Source organism: Paroedura picta, chromosome 1 (assembly GCF_049243985.1).
Source record: "Paroedura picta isolate Pp20150507F chromosome 1, Ppicta_v3.0, whole genome shotgun sequence".
Taxonomy (NCBI): Eukaryota; Metazoa; Chordata; class Lepidosauria; order Squamata; family Gekkonidae; genus Paroedura; species Paroedura picta.
This window is the reverse complement of record NC_135369.1, coordinates 1,953,216-1,963,690: the sequence shown is the minus strand read 5'-3', so window position 1 is coordinate 1,963,690 and position 10,475 is coordinate 1,953,216.

The following is a 10,475-nucleotide window of genomic DNA, read 5'->3' as shown; positions in this document are numbered from 1 at the left end:
TCCCCACCTCCTGAGGCAGCCCCTTCCACGGCTGAACTAGACTCCTAGAATCCTAGAGTGGGAAGGGGCCATGGAGGCCATCTAGTCCCACCCCCTGCTCAGTGCAGGATCAGCCTCAAGCATCCAGGAGAAGGATCTGTCCAGCCACTGCTTGAAGACGGCCAGTGAGGGGGAGCTCCCCACCTCCTTAGGCAGCCCCTTCCACTGCTGAACTAGACTCCTAGAATCCTAGAGTGGGAAGGGGCCATGCAGGCCATCTAGTCCACCCCCTGCTCAATGCAGGATCAGCCTCAAGCACCCAGGAGAAGGATCTGTCCAGCCGCTGCTTGAAGACGGCCAGTGAGGGGGAGCTCCCCACCTCCTTAGGCAGGCCATCCCACTGCTGAACTAGACTCCTAGAATCCTAGAGTGGGAAGGGGCCATGCAGGCCATCTAGTCCCACCCCCTGCTCAATGCAGGATCAGCCTCAAGCACCCAGGAGAAGGATCTGTCCAGCCACTGCTTGAAGACGGCCAGTGAGGGGGAGCTCCCCACCTCCTTAGGCAGCCCCTTCCACTGCTGAACTAGACTCCTAGAATCCTAGAGTGGGAAGGGGCCATGCAGGCCATCTAGTCCACCCCCTGCTCAATGCAGGATCAGCCTCAAGCACCCAGGAGAAGAATCTGTCCAGCCGCTGCTTTAAGACGGCCAGTGAGGGGGAGCTCCCCACCTCCTTAGGCAGCCCCTTCCACGGCTGAACTAGACTCCTAGAATCCTAGAGAGGGAAGGGGCCATGCAGGCCATCTAGTCCACCCCCTGCTCAGTGCAGGATCAGCCTCCAGCATCCAGGAGAAGGATCTGTCCAGCCGCTGCTTGAAGACGGCCAGTGAGGGGGAGCTCCCCACCTCCTTCCACTACTGAACTAGACTCCTAGAATCCTAGAGGGGGAAGGGGCCATGCAGGCCATCTAGTCCCACCCCCTGCTCAGTGCAGGATCAGCCTCAAGCACCCAGGAGAAGGATCTGTCCAGCCGCTGCTTGAAGACGGCCAGTGAGGGGGAGCTCCCCACCTCCTTAGGCAGGCCATCCCACTGCTGAACTAGACTCCTAGAATCCTAGAGTGGGAAGGGGCCATGCAGGCCATCTAGTCCCACCCCCTGCTCAATGCAGGATCAGCCTCAAGCACCCAGGAGAAGGATCTGTCCAGCCACTGCTTGAATACGGCCAGTGAGGGGGAGCTCCCCACCTCCTTAGGCAGCCCCTTCCACTGCTGAACGAGACTCCTAGAATCCTAGAGAGGGAAGGGGCCATGCAGGCCATCTAGTCCACCCCCTGCTCAGTGCAGGATCAGCCTCCAGCATCCAGGAGAAGGATCTGTCCAGCCGCAGCTTGAAGACGGCCAGTGAGGGGGAGCTCCCCACCTCCTTAGGCAGCCCCTTCCACTGCTGAACTAGACTCCTAGAATCCTAGAGTGGGAAGGGGCCATGCAGGCCATCTAGTCCCACCCCCTGCTCAGTGCAAGATCAGCCTCCAGCATCCAGGAGAAGGATCTGTCCAGCCGCTGCTTGAAGACGGCCAGTGAGGGGGAGCTCCCCACCTCCTTAGGCAGCCCCTTCCACTGCTGAACTAGACTCCTAGAATCCTAGAGTGGGAAGGGGCCATGGAGGCCATCTAGACCCACCCCCTGCTCAGTACAGGATCAGCCTCCAGCATCCAGGAGAAGGACCTGTCCAGCCGCTGCTTGAAGACGGCCAGTGAGGGGGAGCTCCCCACCTCCTCAGGCAGCCCCTTCCACTGCTGAACTAGACTCCTAGAATCCTAGAGTGGGAAGGGGCCATGCAGGCCATCTAGTCCCACCCCCTGCTCAGTGCAAGATCAGCCTCCAGCATCCAGGAGAAGGATCTGTCCAGCCGCTGCTTGAAGACGGCCAGTGAGGGGGAGCTCCCCACCTCCTTAGGCAGCCCCTTCCACGCCTGAAGTAGACTCCTAGAATCCTAGAGTGGGAAGGGGCCATGGAGGCCATCTAGACCCAACCCCTGCTCAGTGCAGGATCAGCCTCCAGCATCCAGGAGAAGGATCTGTCCAGCCGCTGCCTGAAGACGGCCAGTGAGGGGGAGCTCCCCACCTCCTCAGGCAGCCCCTTCCACTGCTGAACTAGACTCCTAGAATCCTAGAGTGGGAAGGGGCCATGGAGGCCATCTAGTCCCACCCCCTGCTCAGTGCAGGATCAGCCTCCAGCATCCAGGAGAAGGATCTGTCCAGCCGCTGCTTGAAGACGGCCAGTGAGAGGGAGCTCCCCACCTCCTCAGGCAGCCCCTTCCACTGCTGAACTAGACTCCTAGAATCCTAGAGTGGGAAGGGGCCATGCAGGCCATCTAGTCCCACCCCCTGCTCAGTGCAAGATCAGCCTCCAGCATCCAGGAGAAGGATCTGTCCAGCCGCTGCTTGAAGACGGCCAGTGAGGGGGAGCTCCCCACCTCCTTAGTCAGCCCGTTCCCCTGCTGAACTAGACTCCTAGAATCCTAGAGTGGGAAGGGGCCATGCAGGCCATCTAGTCCCACCCCCTGCTCAGTGCAAGATCAGCCTCCAGCATCCAGGAGAAGGATCTGTCCAGCCGCTGCTTGAAGACGGCCAGTGAGGGGGAGCTCCCCACCTCCTCAGGCAGCCCCTTCCACTGCTGAACTAGACTCCTAGAATCCTAGAGTGGGAAGGGGCCATGGAGGCCATCTAGTCCCACCCCCTGCTCAGTGCAAGATCAGCCTCCAGCATCCAGGAGAAGGATCTGTCCAGCCGCTGCTTGAAGACGGCCAGTGAGGGGGAGCTCCCCACCTCCTTAGGCAGCCCCTTCTACTGCTGAACTAGACTCCTCGAATCCCAGAGTGGGAAGGGGCCATGCAGGCCATCTAGTCCCACCCCCTGCTCAGTGCAGGATCAGCCTCACTCATCCAGGAGAAGGATCTGTACAGCCGCTGCTTGAAGACGGCCAGTGAGGGGGAGCTCCCCACCTCCTTAGGCAGCCCCTTCCCCTGCTGAACTGGACTCCTAGAATCCTAGAGTGGGAAGGGGCCATGCAGGCCATCTAGTCCCACCCCCTGCTCAGGGCAGGATCAGCCTCAAGCATCCAGGAGAAGGATCTGTCCAGCCGCTGCTTGAAGACGGCCAGTGAGGGGGAGCTCCCCACCTCCTTAGGCAGCCCATTCCTCTGCTGAACTAGACTCCTAGAGGGGGAAGGGGCCATGCAGGCCATGTAGTCCCACCCCCTGCTCAGTGCAGGATCAGCCTCCAGCATCCAGGAGAAGGATCTGTCCAGCCGCTGCTTGAAGGCCGCCAGTGAGGGGGAGCTCCCCACCTCCTGAGGCAGCCCATTCCTCTGCTGAACTAGACTCCTAGAATCCTAGAGGGGGAAGGGGCCATGCAGGCCATCTAGTCCCACCCCCTGCTCAGTGCAGGATCAGCCTCCAGCATCCAGGAGAAGGATCTGTCCAGCCGCTGCTTGAAGGCCGCCAGTGAGGGGGAGCTCCCCACCTCCTGAGGCAGCCCATTCCTCTGCTGAACTAGACTCCCAGAATCCTAGAGTGGGAAGGGGCCATGCAGGCCATCTAGTCCCACCCCCTGCTCAGTGCAGGATCAGCCTCCAGCATCCAGGAGAAGGATCTGTCCAGCCGCTGCTTGAAGGCCGCCAGTGAGGGGGAGCTCCCCACCTCCTTAGGCAGCCCCTTCCACTGCTGAACTAGACTCCTAGAATCCTAGAGTGGGAAGGGGCCATGCAGGCCATCTAGTCCCACCCCTTGCTCAGTGCAGGATCAGCCTCCAGCATCCAGGATAAGGATCTGTCCAGCCACTGCTTGAAGACTGCCAGTGAGGGGGAGCTCCCCACCTCCTTAGGCAGCCCCTTCCACTGCTGAACTAGACTCCTAGAATCCTAGAGTGGGAAGGGGCCATGCAGGCCATCTAGTCCCACCCCCTGCTCAGTGCAGGATCAGCCTCCAGCATCCAGGAGAAGGATCTGTCCAGCCGCTGCTTGAAGACGGCCAGTGAGGGGGAGCTCCCCACCTCCTGAGGCAGCCCATTCCTCTGCTGAACTAGACTCCTAGAATCCTAGAGGGGGAAGGGGCCATGCAGGCCATCTAGTCCAGCCCCCTGCTCAATGAGGGGGAGCTCCCCAACTCCTTTTGGAAGCATTTTCCTGGTATCTGGCCAGTACCGTTTCACACATATTTTAACCGTTGCATTCTCCTCCTCTCCCAAGAACCCTGCGATGTGAGTTAAGCTGAGAGTGAGACTGGCCCATGGTCACCCAGCAACCTTCCATGGCTTAGTGTTTAGGATGCTTAGGGCTGATCCTGCGTTGAGCTGCGGGTTGGACTAGATGGCCTGTATGGCCCCTTCCAACTCCATGGCGCACCTGAGGATTCAATCCTGGGACTCGGCATATGTCCGACCCTCTTGCCTTTATTGCATGCTGGCTTCTTAGCTTTGATCTCTCCCCCATCCTCCGAATGGCTCCTGTCCCTCAGAGCCTTGGCCTTTGCCCTCACTATTTAAACACACCGTTCCCCCCTCCAAATTCCACCCAGTGGAAACTGCCATTGTTTCATCCGCAGATGCCTGGGGGCCGAGGTCTGCCTGCTGCTGCCCCCTTGCTTCTGGGAAGTGCCATGTCCCCTCAGCCCAACAAGAGCCCTTTTGTCCCGTTGGATCCTGAGGGACGGTCTGTTCCGGCCGCCCAGGGAGTGACCACTGCCTTTGGCTCCCCTGTAGTTCTCCTACTGCCTAGTCAAGGCCAGGGGGAAGCCCCTGGGTCAATGCCCAGCAGGCCCCCTTGGTCTCCTGACACTCACAGCGCTCCTGATCCCCCACCCCCCAGAGCCCGGCTCTTAGGAGGTCCTCCAGGCACCCTGAAGATGGGCAGCAGGGGTGGGGGAGGGGGGGGCTTTCCCAACAAAATAAGGGGCTGAGAGAGCTCCAACAGGACTGCTTGATCAGAACAGTGCGACTGTGACTAGCCGAAGGGAGGGGGGCTGCATGTGGAGGAGGAGTGGGGAATCCAACCTGGATGGCCAGTGGACAAGACCGGGCAGGGGGATCCACCACAATTAATGATCTGATTCAGGGAAATGCAGCTTCGTGTGTGTTCATGAGAAAGAAAAATATTCAGCAATGATTGATTCCCCCCCCCCGCCCCCCAGTCCTGCTGGGCCCCTCCATGCCAGCTGTTGGGGTTTTGCCCAACACTGAGCCTTGAGGGCCAGGATCTTGTTTGCCCATGAACCAAAGTCCCGTCATTGTCCTGTGCTCTGCTGTCCCACAAGACGCACAATGCTTTCCTGAGGACAAGACAGCGGGCCCGGCCTGTGGAAGGGGCAGACCAAATGCAGCAGCCTTGAGCTGATCCCGGGAAATCCGCCACCTCCCTCCCCTCCCCTCCCCTCCCCTCCCGTCCCCAAGGGCAAGGAACAATGGGAAGCAGCGTGACAAGGGAGTGCTGGTGCCTTTGGCTACATGGAGCGAGCCAAGGCCAGACTGCTCAGCCGGGAGGGGGGTGGGTGGGAAGGGAAGGGGACCTTGCAGGGAAGGGCAAAGGGGGGGCCCCAGAGACTTCCCCCTCTTTCGAGCCCTGGTGGTCTCCCGTCCTGGGACAGCCTCTTCCCGTCCTGGAACAGCCTCTTCGTACTCTGCTCCCCCAGTGTTGCAATTCCGAGCGCTCCAACTCCGAACACTCGTTCCCAAGATATCGTTTCTTCACAGCTACGCTGGAGGGTCTGGCTTGCCCTCTTCCCCCCGCCCTGCATGCCCAAAGACCCCCAGGGGTGATTTTGATCCCACCCGCTCCTGCGCTGCTTTGGGAAGGGAAGGGATTGGAACACGCAGACACCCCCTCCCCAAAAGAAAGAAAACACCCCTGATGCAGGACATGGTCCAAAGGCAAAGAATGGCTGCCAGACAAATTAGAGGGTACCCCAAATACCCTCATCCTACGCCCCAGAATCCAACCCCAGAAGGGACAGATGGGCTGGGACTCTTCCCACCGTGTAGAGACTCCTAGACCTGGCGTGGGGAGGAGGTGGGCCGAGGTGGGGACTGGGAGATCCCCTGAAGTTGCAGCTAATCTCCAGTGGAGAAAATGGCTGCTGGGGGGAGGTCAGGTTCAGGGGCATCAAGCCCTGATGAGGTCCCTCCCCGCCCCCAACCCCAAGTCTCCCATCCCAGAGTTGGCAACCCTGGCAGGAGGTCCACAGTCAAGGCCTTTGGAATAGCCCCCCCCCCCCCCAGAAGAAAGAGTCCTTCTCATCATAGGCCTGGAGAAAGGCTGCCCAGAAACAGGCAAGAGGGCTAGAGGAGAGGGTAGGGTTGCCAAACTCCAGGCCAGGACTGTAGCTCTCCCAGACAGCCTTCCTCTCCGTTAAGAGACTGTTTCCCTAAACTGAAGCTTCCTGTTGAAAAAAAATTAAAATGGGTGTCCCTTGAAAAAGTCACACAGCAAAAGGCGTTGGGGTCTGTTTAATATTCTGGACACTAAAGAACCCCTGAAGTCTGAAGGCTCCGTAGAGGTCTGTTCGTTATGCTGTAACATTTGATGCACCGTCCCGGCCTCTCAGGCCCCCTTCCTTGCCTTGGGACCAGCTGGAGTCCGGCAACCCTACGCAGCAGGCCAAGGACAAACCAGACTGCCCATAAAACTTTCATAACATATCTGCATGACTTCAAACGACTCTCATCATACTAGTGGGGGGCAAGATTGGTACAGAGCAGCCAGAGGGAACGGGAGGGGCAGGCGGAAGCCCCCTCCCCCCATGTCTGGTGGAAATCCCAGAGACCACCAACCCCTTCTTCATCCACTTCAGCCACAGAACTCCAGTGAGGGGGAGCTCCCCACCTCCTGAGGCAGCTCATCCCATTGCTGAACTAGACTCCTAGAGTGGGAAGGGGCCATGGAGGCCATCTAGTCCCACCCCCTGCTCAGGGCAGGATCAGCCTCCAGCATCCAGGAGAAGGATCTGTCCAGCCGCTGCTTGAAGACGGCCAGTGAGGGGGAGCTCCCCACCTCCTTAGGCAGCCCCTTCCACTGCTGAACTAGACTCCTAGAATCCTAGAGTGGGAAGGGGCCATGGAGGCCATCTAGTCCACCCCCTGCTCAGTGCAGGATCAGCCTCCAGCATCCAGGAGAAGGATCTGTCCAGCCACTGCTTGAAGACGGCCAGTGAGGGGGAGCTCCCCACCTCCTTAGGCAGCCCATCCCACTGCTGAACTAGACTCCTAGAATCCTAGAGTGGGAAGGGGCCATGCAGGCCATCTAGTCCCACCCCCTGCTCACTGCAGCCTCCAGCATCCAGGAGAAGGATCTGTCCAGCCGCTGCTTGAAGACGGCCAGTGAGAGGGAGCTCCCCACCTCCTGAGGCAGCCCCTTCCACTGATGAACTAGACTCCTAGAATCCTAGAGGGGGAAGGGGCCATGCAGGCCATCTAGTCCCACCCCCTGCTCAGTGCAGGATCAGCCTCCAGCATCCAGGAGAAGGATCTGTCCAGCTGCTGCTTGAAGACGGCCAGTGAGGGGGAGCTCCCCACCTCCTTAGGCAGCCCCTTCCACTGCTGAACTAGACTCCTAGAATCCTAGAGTGGGAAGGGGCCATGGAGGCCATCTAGTCCACCCCCTGCTCAGTGCAGGATCAGCCTCCAGCATCCAGGAGAAGGATCTGTCCAGCCGCTGCTTGAAGACGGCCAGTGAGGGGGAGCTCCCCACCTCCTTAGGCAGCCCCTTCCACTGCTGAACTAGACTCCTAGAATCCTAGAGTGGGAAGGGGCCATGCAGGCCATCTAGTCCCACCCCCTGCTCAGGGCAGGATCAGCCTCAAGCATCCAGGAGAAGGATCTGTCCAGCTGCCGCTTGAAGACGGCCAGTGAGGGGGAGCTCCCCACCTCCTTAGGCAGCCCCTTCCACTGCTGAACTAGACTCCTAGAATCCTAGAGTGGGAAGGGGCCATGCAGGCCATCTAGTCCCACCCCCTGCTCCGTGCAGGATCAGCCTCCAGCATCCAGGAGAAGGATCTGTCCAGCCGCTGCTTGAAGACGGCCAGTGAGGGGGAGCTCCCCACCTCCTTAGGCAGCCCCTTCCACTGCTGAACTGGACTCCTAGAATCCTAGAGTGGGAAGGGGCCATGCAGGCCATCTAGTCCCACCCCCTGCTCCGTGCAGGATCAGCCTCCAGCATCCAGGAGAAGGATCTGTCCAGCCGCTGCTTGAAGACGGCCAGTGAGGGGGAGCTCCCCACCTCCTTAGGCAGCCCCTTCCACTGCTGAACTAGACTCCTAGAATCCTAGAGTGGGAAGGGGCCATGCAGGCCATCTAGTCCCACCCCCTGCTCAGTGCAGGATCAGCCTCCAGCATCCAGGAGAAGGATCTGTCCAGCCGCTGCTTGAAGACGGCCAGTGAGGGGGAGCTCCCCACCTCCTTAGGCAGCCCCTTCCACTGCTGAACTACTCGGACTGTGAAATTTCCCCCCCTGATATCGAGCCAGTATCATTCTCCACATTGTTTGACCCCTTGACTGGGGGTCCCAAGTCAGAGACCCCCCCTCCCCAACGCAGCCCTGGAGATGAAGTCCCCCTGGGCCCGGCCTCCCCAGGCATCCCTCAGGCGGAGGGAACGAGAGAGGTGCGGAAAGAGGAAACGGTTCCTTCCCGGGTCTTCCTCCCCGGCCTCCTTTCTGCTCTCCGGTGCCTCCCTGCCTTGCCTCTTAGTCAGCCATTTCTTCCTTGCATGGAGACAGTGAGGGCAGAATCCCATTCCGAGAGGGCTTTGCAAGCTGGTCAATTGGATCCGACCCATTCATCCCCGAATTCTACCTTCTGATTACTGCTTCGGCGTGTCCCTGTTGTTCCCGCACGTTTGAGGATGTGGACCCAGCCGGACAGGCCTCACGCCAGCCAGCCTTCCCAGCCAAAGGAGGAGATCTGGGTACCCAAGGGAGGGGGGGGGCTTGGACTTTTCCTAGCCCCTTCCTGAAGAGACACGCCCCAGCGGTTGAGCTCATTTCCTGCCCACCAGCAAGATTTTCGGGGTAGAAGCAGAGCTGAAATTAGGGTCGCCAGCTCTGGGTTGGGAGATACTGGGAGACTTTGGGGGTGGAGTTAGGAGTGGGTGGGATTTGGGGCAGGGGGAGACCTCATATAATGGAGTATATTGGAGCCCCCCCTCCAAAGCAGCCCTTTTCTCCAGAGGCCCTGATCTCTGTCCGAGAGGAGCTGGAAAACCGGGGGATCCCCTGGTCCTGCCTGGGAACTGGCTTTGCTCCTGCAGACTCCCCTCCTGAACCACCCCCAGAGGGGGGGGCTGAACCTCCAAGAGCCCTTCTGGACGGGCGTCAGCCTGTCGCGCCAAACCCAGAAGATGAGTCTGTGGGCATCTTAAAGGCTTAAGAGATTACCGGAGGCTTTGGGTGGGCCAGAGATCACTTCAATGGGCACATAATGTCAGCAGCACCCTGAACATAACACCTAATGTCCTAATCGGCCGGGGCAGACGGGCGTCGCTTCTCCTCCGTGTGGGCTCAGGGTTTCCAGCCCCTGAGAGTGACGGTGGCCACAGAGCATGCTGGGGTATTGGGGTCACACTCCCTGGATCAGCGCAGGCCCAGTGGCTAAGCCACGTACCCCTTTGTGGGCGCATGGAAGGCAAGCAGCAAGCAAAAGAAGCAAGCGGAGAATCCTTCTTCCGTCCAATACGACAGGGACAGCTGTTCTGGAATTGTTGTCTTGCCGGGAAGGGACCGGGCGGTTTCCACCCCAGAGGGCTCAAAATGGATGCCGGAGGTGGAATGAGACATCTTCTGGCGAAGCCTAAATTTCGATTTCCCCTGAACTCCGGCTGACGGTGCCTATCACCCTTCTGACCCAGGTAACCCCAGATTCTGGGGCAAGAGAACCTGAATCCACAACCTGCGTCCTTATGCAACCCGAGCTGCTCTGTCGGAGCTCTCTCCTCTTGAATCATTTATTCTGCCTCCCCTCACGACACCGATGGAATGGCTCACCACACCGTGACTCAGCATTAGAACCTCAGAAGAGCCCTAGGGTGCCTCCTGGGTCTGAGGCTCAGGGGTTGACTGCCCCTGAATATGGAGGCCCTATTTTGACAGCAAGTTAAGTAGCCATTGATGGATTTCTCCTCCATGAATCTGTCTGACCGGAACTGGGTCGGCTGCTCTTCCCACTTGCTGTGGCCGCCTTTCATGCGCCAAGGCCTGTTTCACAATAGGAGGAATTAGCATTTTTGTTCTCTCAGCCAAAATGAGCTGTGCTGCCCTAAAGGTAAAGGTAAAGGTATCCCCTGTGCAAGCACCGAGTCATGTCTGACCCTTGGGGTGACGCCCACCAGCGTTTTCATGGCAGACTCAATACGGGGTGGTTTGCCAGTGCCTTCCCCAGTCATTACCGTTTACCCCCCAGCAAGCTGGGTACTCATTTTACTGACCTCGGAAGGATGGAAGGCTGAGTCGAC